The sequence below is a fragment of the Homalodisca vitripennis genome, chromosome 3 (assembly GCF_021130785.1).
Source record: "Homalodisca vitripennis isolate AUS2020 chromosome 3, UT_GWSS_2.1, whole genome shotgun sequence".
Taxonomy (NCBI): Eukaryota; Metazoa; Arthropoda; class Insecta; order Hemiptera; family Cicadellidae; genus Homalodisca; species Homalodisca vitripennis.
Genome location: NC_060209.1, coordinates 124,645,585 through 124,654,998, shown reverse-complemented (window position 1 = coordinate 124,654,998; position 9,414 = coordinate 124,645,585). Strand labels below are relative to the sequence as shown.

General features: G+C 32.9%; 1 non-coding gene across 1 annotated transcript; it reads right to left on the bottom strand.

Moving 5' to 3' along the window:
• Positions 1–352: 352 nt before the first annotated feature.
• Positions 353–475, bottom strand: LOC124358792. The gene has a single exon (XR_006922076.1). It is a non-coding gene; the product is annotated as a U5 spliceosomal RNA (small nuclear RNA).
• Between the last annotated feature and the right edge of the window lie 8,939 nt (positions 476–9,414).

Below are 9,414 nucleotides of genomic sequence, written 5' to 3'. Positions count from 1 at the left end.
TAATGACAAATTGAGAAGAACAAATTTACAGGAATAGAGCAATATTAGTCTCCCGGTAGCGTTTGCTCTCATCAAGTACCATCGACAATATTATTAATTCCTATCTGCAGAGTGAAGACTGCACCAGTCTCTCAGTTCTGATTGTTTGTTAGATGAATATTAGCATTTAGATTGTTTCCAGTGACTGGATACAGGCCGGCCCCGTGTAATCATTCTACGCAATCTTTATTATGTAATTAATAATACAGCCTACTCTCTCGTATGAGTCATTTTTTAAACATTTGGTTTAAGGTGTTTCACAATACAAGTGTTACCAGATAATGAGACAATTTGTGCCTCTCACAGGTATATTTTCAGCTTTAAAACTGCTCCCTATAATACTTTTTATTTGGTTACAGATACATCATGTGTTCCCCTCCACGGAAATATTTAAAAAGGCGAAAGATTTATTCGCTCTGAAGGGAAACTAGAGTAATTTTGTTATTTATATATAACCCAGAATCCGACAGTCACTTTTTCGCGTGGTTTTTGTGGAGGTAAAAATGAGAAGGTATTAAAATGGTTAAACATATGTAACGAAAGTTTTTTATCCCTATTTTAAATCAGCTTGAACTGAACGTGTAATACCTACCTAAATATGGCGACTATCAGTCCTTTTATATAGTTTTCTGGTGGTGATATAGCTATTAGAATTATCTGACGGTGGGTTTTAAGTGTGTCCATCTAACAAATATATAATCCGAGAAAAAAATACTTTAATATTTTCAAATCTTCTGGTATCCTTCCACTTCAATCTCTATCAAAACGAGCACAGCTGATGATCAATTCCCCTTATAAGATAAATTACTTTATTTATTAACAAAAGGTTGGATGATTATACAATGTAAATTGCCTTTCAGTTCCTAGAACAACACTAGCGTAATGTAGTGAACTTTAAAATATAAATGTGAACTAGTTTAGGTGTTTACAATTTTGATTTATTCAGTTGATAAAATAACAATATAATGAAAGTTCAAAAACAAAAAAATAAATATTTTGCCAAATTTGCAATGTATTAATTAAAAAACGTCGAAAAAATAAATGGACAGTCAGCCAGTAGCGAGATCCACCAATAATTTAAGAGAAGGTAGGGGGTAGCTACCTCCCCCCCACGCTATAAACTCTCGTTTTACGGCGCCTTGTGGGTGACAGTTATAGGGAGGCCAGGTATCGTCACCTAAAATCAAATAAAGCTACCAAAGCTTTTGTTTCTATTGGTTCCTCGCAGGGGGTGGTCTTTCACAGCCTCAGCTCCAGGAAACTGTTTGTTCACTACTTTATCGGTCCCGGACCTCGGGCAAGAAATGCTTCCTTGACTTCGACACCTTCCCGAAAAAGCAGGTAAGACTATCAGATGGTGAGGCAATCCTTGCTCCGTTATAACGCCCCGCCTCCCATCTGGCATGAATCCCACTGGTACCGCACCGGAAATGGTGACGGCATCCGCTTTACCGCCATTTTGTCCTAGATTTTGGTTTTATGCATTTATTTATTAAATTCATTGAGCTAAAAAAGACTTTCCACACATTATATAAGCAAATATTCCAGTCTTTAACAATATGCTTTAATATTTTCTCATACTTTATATACGTAGCTTAATTATGTACATATATATATATATATAATATATATATATATATGTATATATATATATATATATATATATATATATATATATATATATATATAATTTAAATAAATATTTAATAACAAAAAGTACTTGCTCCACCGGAACTCGAACCCAGATCTCTCTCTTGTTGGGTGAGTGCGGTACCACTATTCCACGTAGTATTTACTTTTAACGATTATATTTTTATTAATAGAAATTATATACATATGCAGGCTGTTGTAAACCTTTCTTTCCAACTCTAATGTCTGTACTGGTCAATTCAGTTGCTAACCTCAACCCAAAATGCCTCTCTCAGCGGTGCAGTGTGCTAGAGCTATTGCTTTGATTAAAAATTTAAAAACATTACGTAAAGTGGCAAATGTAAGAGGATATATCAGATCAAGCGTCAACAGAGCAGTGATTCGGTTCATACTGATAGGAAGTTATAATATAAGACCAGGAGCGAGGCGAAATACAGGCACCACTGCAATGCATGACAGCTATTTTGTCTCCTTGAGTCTGAGTAATCGGTTTAGTTGTTGAAACCTGTTGAAGTTTCTAACAAGAAGAGTTTGTGGAGTTGATGTAAATAGTAGAACAGTTTGGAGAAGACTCCAAGAAGTTGGATTGACAGCCTATCGGCCGGCTGCAGGACCCAGACTTCAGGTATGCCGTCGAAGTCCTCGTGTCCAATGTGCTCAAAATCATGTTAAGTGGACGCAACGTCAAGAACAGAGTTCTTTGGTTAGATGACCACAATTCAGCCTTCAGATTCCAGATGGAGAGAGAGTGTGGAGAGGTCCTGGAGAACGATATTCTCAAAGTATATTTCTCCTAGGGAGAGTTTCCATGGTGGCTCTGGCATGGCCATACCACGACCTTGTGGTATTTAACAGAGACATCATAAACGTTATAAGATATGTGGGGGAGGTTTTTTAAGAGTATATGATAGTTTTTGCTGGGTTGATTGGTCCAAAAAGTATATTCATGCATGATAACTTCCAACCACACAATGGCAGAAACACATTTTTTACAGTAGCCAGTAAATCTTAGTCCAGTAGAGCACATATGGGATCAAATAGAGCCATCAGAAGACATCGCGGTGAGTTGCAGATCCCGGCACAGCAAATCCTACAGGAGGAGTGGGAAAACATCGATCAGCAGGTGATCACAACCATGACTGAGAGTATGCCTCACAGACTACAGGCAGTTATTGCAGCCAGGGGAGGCAATACCAAATCTTAAAAACAGTTTTACCATTATAAGCAATAATTTTTTGATAATAAACTTAGAAATATTTATTTTTACAATTAGTGTGCAAAAAGGGTTATTAAATTTAAAGTGTTTTGTCCGACTATTTTGGTTCCACAGTGCGTTTTTATATAACTGTCATAAATAATGGCTGTAAATTAGCTGATTTAACAAACTGATAGTTTTTATGGCACCTGCACTAATAGATAAATATTAAAAATTAAAACTCTAAAATATTGTTTAAGTTTTATACAGTAACATGTGCTGTTTAGTAATAACCAAGCTATTTGTGTAATATGCATGCTGTTTTGAAAATATTCTAACTATAGAGTAATCAATTCTTCTTTCAATATGACAGAGGGGTCCACCCAATTATAGAAATGGCCTAACTTGTTATACGATATGGCTATCGTTTATAACTAAGTACTATTTCGCAGATAACTCTTTGTTAGAGATCGTTTCAAAAATTTGACCATAATTTTTTTCAATCACAGCAGTTCAGATTTTTGTTTATGTTTTTGATGTAATATTTCAAAAACTATAAAAATTCTCTTAAATATGCATCTTCTTTTGATCGACAAAAATAAATATCAGTATTATTTTATATGACAACTAAAATGACATGAGGATTCAATTTTAACATTATTTTAACTCGAAAAAGAATTTTCGGTATAGTACAAGATGCGCATTATTCATATATTTGGCATTAAGTTTGAGTTATGTCTAACTCAGAACAAGAGCCTGTTTAAATAACTTAAATTCACGAACTATTGTCTTTTTAATACTAAGAAGTTCAAAACATTTATTCACTGAAATTGTTAAGCTGTTGACAGAAATGTAAATATTTTATTTTTCTCTCGTATCTAAAATAACGTTTTGTTTGCTGAATTTGGTTTATTGAGTTACCGTTCATATGAGTTTTCCTTCCAAGATTCCCGCGTTATTTACTCCAATAAAACGAAATGTATTACCTAATCTTTTTAAAATTACGTGTTAAAGTTTACATTTAATAAGATTAAAAATCAAAGTAATAAAAACAAAATTTCTATATTTTTGAATTTATGAGATCAGATTATTGGTACCCATATTTAGTTACCTTTATGTCAAACATCTATTTTTGCACATATTCCTACTGTTCAGTTTTTGTATCTATTTCAATGTTTTTAAATGTGAATTCAGGACACTAAACTTGTAAATAAACATTTCATGTTATGGATTTAGTCAAACTTTCATAATAATATACATTACTTTCAAAGTCTTCTATACAATTTTGTGTTAGAAAACGTACTTAAACTCTGTTCATAAAAGGAATGAATTCCATTAGCGTAATAAGTTTAATTAGTACTGTAATGCATTAGACTAATGAATTACTCTAGTAATTTGTATTCTTTCCAAGAAGTAAATATTCGTAATTTCTAAAGCTCGAAAGCTAAACTTGGAATTATATTAACACTTATAATCCAAGTCTCCTGCATATGACTCTCATAAAACTATAAAATTTTCACTTTCATTTTTTTAACATCTGATACCACAGTTATTAAGACTCGTGTAGTACGGAAAGTGAGTATCCATGTTTTCTACTATTCTACTTCTTATTTATATCAATACTGATTTAAAATACTAAATGGTCTTAAGGAATCTAAAATGTATTCTAGAACATTGATTACCTTCAAAACTTGCAACTTAAGTGTGGAATCTCATATTTTAGACCTAATATATGTTATATATTTATTACCCTGATAAATCATCAAAAACAGTTTTAATTCATGATTATCAGCATTATAACATGCCCTTCATGAAGCCTTCGAACGTTTAATTTATGGATTCAGTAGTTTTACATCAAACATTCTTACTGTTAAAATTACTCAGATGTCTACAGTTAATTTATGTTTAATACGAGTATACTATGATGTATAGAGAGTGTCAAGTCAGGGGACGACTTAATATTATTCTAACCATTAAAATAGTGCTACAAAACTTTACATGTCATCAGTGCACACGATAAACTAATTTATCACGTATGCAATGGCAAGTCCGCACCAGCGGAAAGGCCCGCAAGAAGTTAGAGCATAGGTCGAGTATTATACGAAATTAAAGGTCTTTACTATTAGAATACAATGCTATAAACCCTGACCTCAAAAGGTTGCGCTGACCAAATTCTACTGGATTTTCTAAACGAATGCTGCAAAATCCCTCTTTAAAACCATTTGAGTAAAAGCTTTTGTTGCTGTTAGTGTGACAATTCATAAAACAACAGCACACAATTTTGAAAAACGTATAAAATAATTCGTTCACAAGCGATTGGTTTTGATATTTGCCCATCGCAACCACCCGTAAGGGAGAATTTCTAAATGGTAATGTACTCGCAATTTGAAGGAAGTTAGCCAATAATGAGGCAACACACGGAGGTTACTGCCGCGAGCTCTCTTAGCGAACAACAACACTACACTTGGAGAGTACACACAGCAGGATAGTAGTTAGTTAACTGTCCTTAAGTGACTCCGTAATGTTATTACCATACATACATGATTTTTACATGGTTTAAAGCATGATTTTACGTAATTTTATCAATGTAAACGATATAGTATTGAATTAATAAAGTCCAGATAAATTAAGTGTGAATTAAAATTTTGGTAAATAGAAAAAGAGTTTTAAAAAAGAAAATGCATCCGCATATTTTCGTACAAATCGCATTTCCACACCGTAATGTATTCAACTGTTTATTTTAAAATAGCTTATAAAATATGTACAGATTAATAGCTTCAAATTAAACTTTCGGAACCTTCTATTTATAAAAAAACAACATTTCTATTGAAATATATCCCATGGAAGTACTTTGAATGTAAAACACTTTATTACTTGTTTGTATGTTTACTATCCATTTTTAATTTAAGAATTTAAAATTTATTAATAGCCAATATTTTAGCAAGAATTCGCAATATCCTCAAAGTGAGTGGTTATTGTTTGAAATATATATACTTCTAACACTTTTATAAATATGAATACGAATGTATCAAAGTTTTAACCGATACATACATTTATTTAAAGAAGGATACGTTTACTGTAACACAGTCAAAATAGTAATTTAAACTAGTCCTTGTTGTGTGCAACACCTTACTACGATCCTTGGGGAAGGGAGAGGAACTGTAGTCTCAAGGGTCTGGTGGCCCTGTTATGGAGGAGTTGATAATATTGTTGTTAACAACAGTTTGCCGATAGAGCCCGCGGCAGTAGCTTCAATATGGCGCTTCTGGTCTCTTGGAACTTTACACTGGTGACCTTTTTGGTCTGATATTACTAGCTGTAAAATACTTGTTGTACTGTAGAAACAACGTATATGCAACTATACAGGATGGATAAAATAATTAATAACTGATGTTAGTAAGTTTCTTCAAATATCTTGATCTCTTTTTTTCTAAATATAATATTGTAACAAAAGTATAAATACCTTTCCTGACATATGATTCAAAACTTTTGTATAATCAAGAACTACCCATCCTCCTTGCACGACGTTCTAAACTTTATACATTAGTCCAATAATTTTTAATGGATTTATACGATATTAGCATTCCTATTTTATTATTATTTATTGAAGTGTTGTCTGTAACGGATGTTAAGTCCAAAGAATACTTTTAAACAAGCCTGAGTTTTGCATACAAATCTTAAAAATATGCATAATAAACGTTATTTTTAAGCTTAGATTCCAAATGTCTCAGAAGAAATATTATTTGTACCATGCACAGCTTACAACTTACTTAATTACAATCTAACAATGTATCAAATTAAATATGTTTTTAGGAGTTGCAGATTTAAGCCTTTTAAGCCTTATTCTGCCCCTCCGCATAAGGTCACTGGCCTATGCAAGGACCTTATCAAGTAGTATAAGGGGGAGAGACTACAGTATGAGGTCGAAGGTACTAATAAAAAGACTGATAACAGACCGGAATTGAGTCTACGCTATCTCTACCTAAGATCCAATATCCAACGTCTTAGACCACCGTCCATCTGCTCACATAAGGCTATACATAAAATAACGTTTTATGTATAACACAATATAAATAAACCTTTTAACACTTTTTTTGTAAACTTTTATTTTTATTACAATGTACATTTCGAAATCTGTGATTTCATCTTCAGGTACTAACTAAGGTTAAGTTATCCTGTATTGTGTTATACATATTTATAAAACACTTTTCAAGGCTACATCTCTAACATAACGATTTACTTATTTCACAGGACTAGATAACGTAGAACACACGTATTAGCCGATCAACTTGGCATTTCAACTTAATTTATAGCAGTTACTTTACTATTTAAAAATGTCTTATTTAAATATGTGGGTTTCAAACAAGTTTGTATTCACGCAGTATTTGTGAAAATTATTGTATTCAATGATAACACAAAGAAATAAAGTGATTAGTGAACTTAACGAAAGTCAAAAAGTGAAAGGGAATCTTTGCTGCCTTTTGACCTAGGCCTATATTGACACTCATATCAAGAGAGTTCTTTCTTGGAACAAGAAGATCCAGTATCTAGGAGCTTTCTAATACGTTCTATCACACAGACGGACAGATTATTTTCAGAAAGACCTATTATAAAGTCCTTTGTGAAGTGAAATTATATCCTTAAAACGTATTGAGATCAATTAAAGGAACAATGCGTACAGGCCTCAGGTAGCTGAATAAAACCTAAAATTAATTACAAAATTAATTAAAACCTGATTATGTTTCAATCACCTCTCAGGTATTTAATTAGAAGCTTGTCTACTTGTTAGTATATACAATGAAATTTATTATTCGTTAAATGTTTAATAGCCAGTACACGCAAAAAATTGTCAAACTTGTTAGCCAATGTGGTGTGAACAACTTTAATCTAAATGTCTACATCTTTTATTTAAACAGTGACTAAAATCAGTAGAGAAACTAAGTATGAATGTATGAAACTAGTACTTGAGATAAGTAGTGATAGGGTGTGGAGCTCGACATGTTGCCTCGTTAAACATGACAGCGGCTGCTACCTTCATCGCGCAGGTATAGTTAACACAAGATACAACTACTGCACATAGCTGGCAACCTTATATCTGGGATAGGGTGTCAAGCACAACATACCCCATACTCCCTTGTTATAATCAAGATGCGTTTCATCGTAAACTTAATTACACCTTGTAACACACACTGACATGGCGCCATCAACTATGTGCTTGCTCGCCTTTGTGAAACTAAAACAGATAATTAAGTAATCATTTTTAACTACCAGGAATGCTACGAATCTGTAATAAATTATGTTACTAGTAATGATTATATCGATAGGTACAATGAAATAATTCGAACGCTGCAGGTTTGGATTAAGCTGAAAAGATTTGCAAAGCATGTCTCGCGCCCTAACGAAATCAGACTTTAATTCCAGCGCAATTCTTTGTCTTCAAAGTAAAGCGAAGCTTTCTAAAAGGATTAGAATTGCCTTCAATCAAAGTAGGAGCTTAACGAACTGAACATTGCGCTTGTTAGAACTTCCGTCAAACTTTCTTTGAGTTTCATTTTTAAGGTATCATTTTAACTCACTTAATTTTACTTTGAAATGAGTTCTGGAATATGTTCTACTTTATCGACATTTATGTAATTAATGCAACACTATTTAACCGCTTGAAAATGTGCATTGCACACAAAGATGTGTTATTATCTGAGCGTTGGCGAAAACTATCTCTCAAGGAGCTGAAAAGGTTTATTTCTCTCTGTCTCTCAGATCGATATCTGGAGAATGAACTGACCTATAGACAAAACCTTTTTTTGAAGGCTTAAATGTTTATATTCAATACTGAGTTTGATGGTAATGCATGTCGTCCCATGAGATTTGGTGAATCATTATCGAATATGTTTCCAATGGTTTTATGGGAAACCATAAGGCCAATGATAAAATTCGACAGCAATAATTTTTTCATTTGAGATTTAAGATGTAATATTGTAACACGTACAATCCAACTATCAGCATTATATCTCAAGAAAGGTATCTTAACTTAACATCTTGCATGAAACTTAATAACGGTATATGAGAGAATTAGGAATAGGAGATGATAGTGTCAGTCCATCTATGGAATTTGGCTGAGCAACAGTGAAGCCTAAAACTTAGTAGGCTGCCACAATTAATTTTCTTGAATCTACCTAGAGGCAGTAACAATGTTTGTATTGTTGTTTGTTTGTATGTACATTCACAAGACATCTCAAGAATGAAAATAGTTATAGATTTCAAAATTCGCAAGCAATATCAACCAAGTCTCTTACACACACGTAATCTGGAGACTACCTTATTTACATTAAAGTAGTACTTGTAAAACACTTTGGTTACTAAACGCGTACATACAAATACATACTAATGTATTAAATTAAGGAATACTACGTGTTGTTATAACTTGTGCTAATAAGATATTTGATTATTGATCAGTTATTTTATTTCCGTACAGGCCATTTGATTAAATTGTTGAGAACACACATACGAGTACTACAGACGGACATGCAATG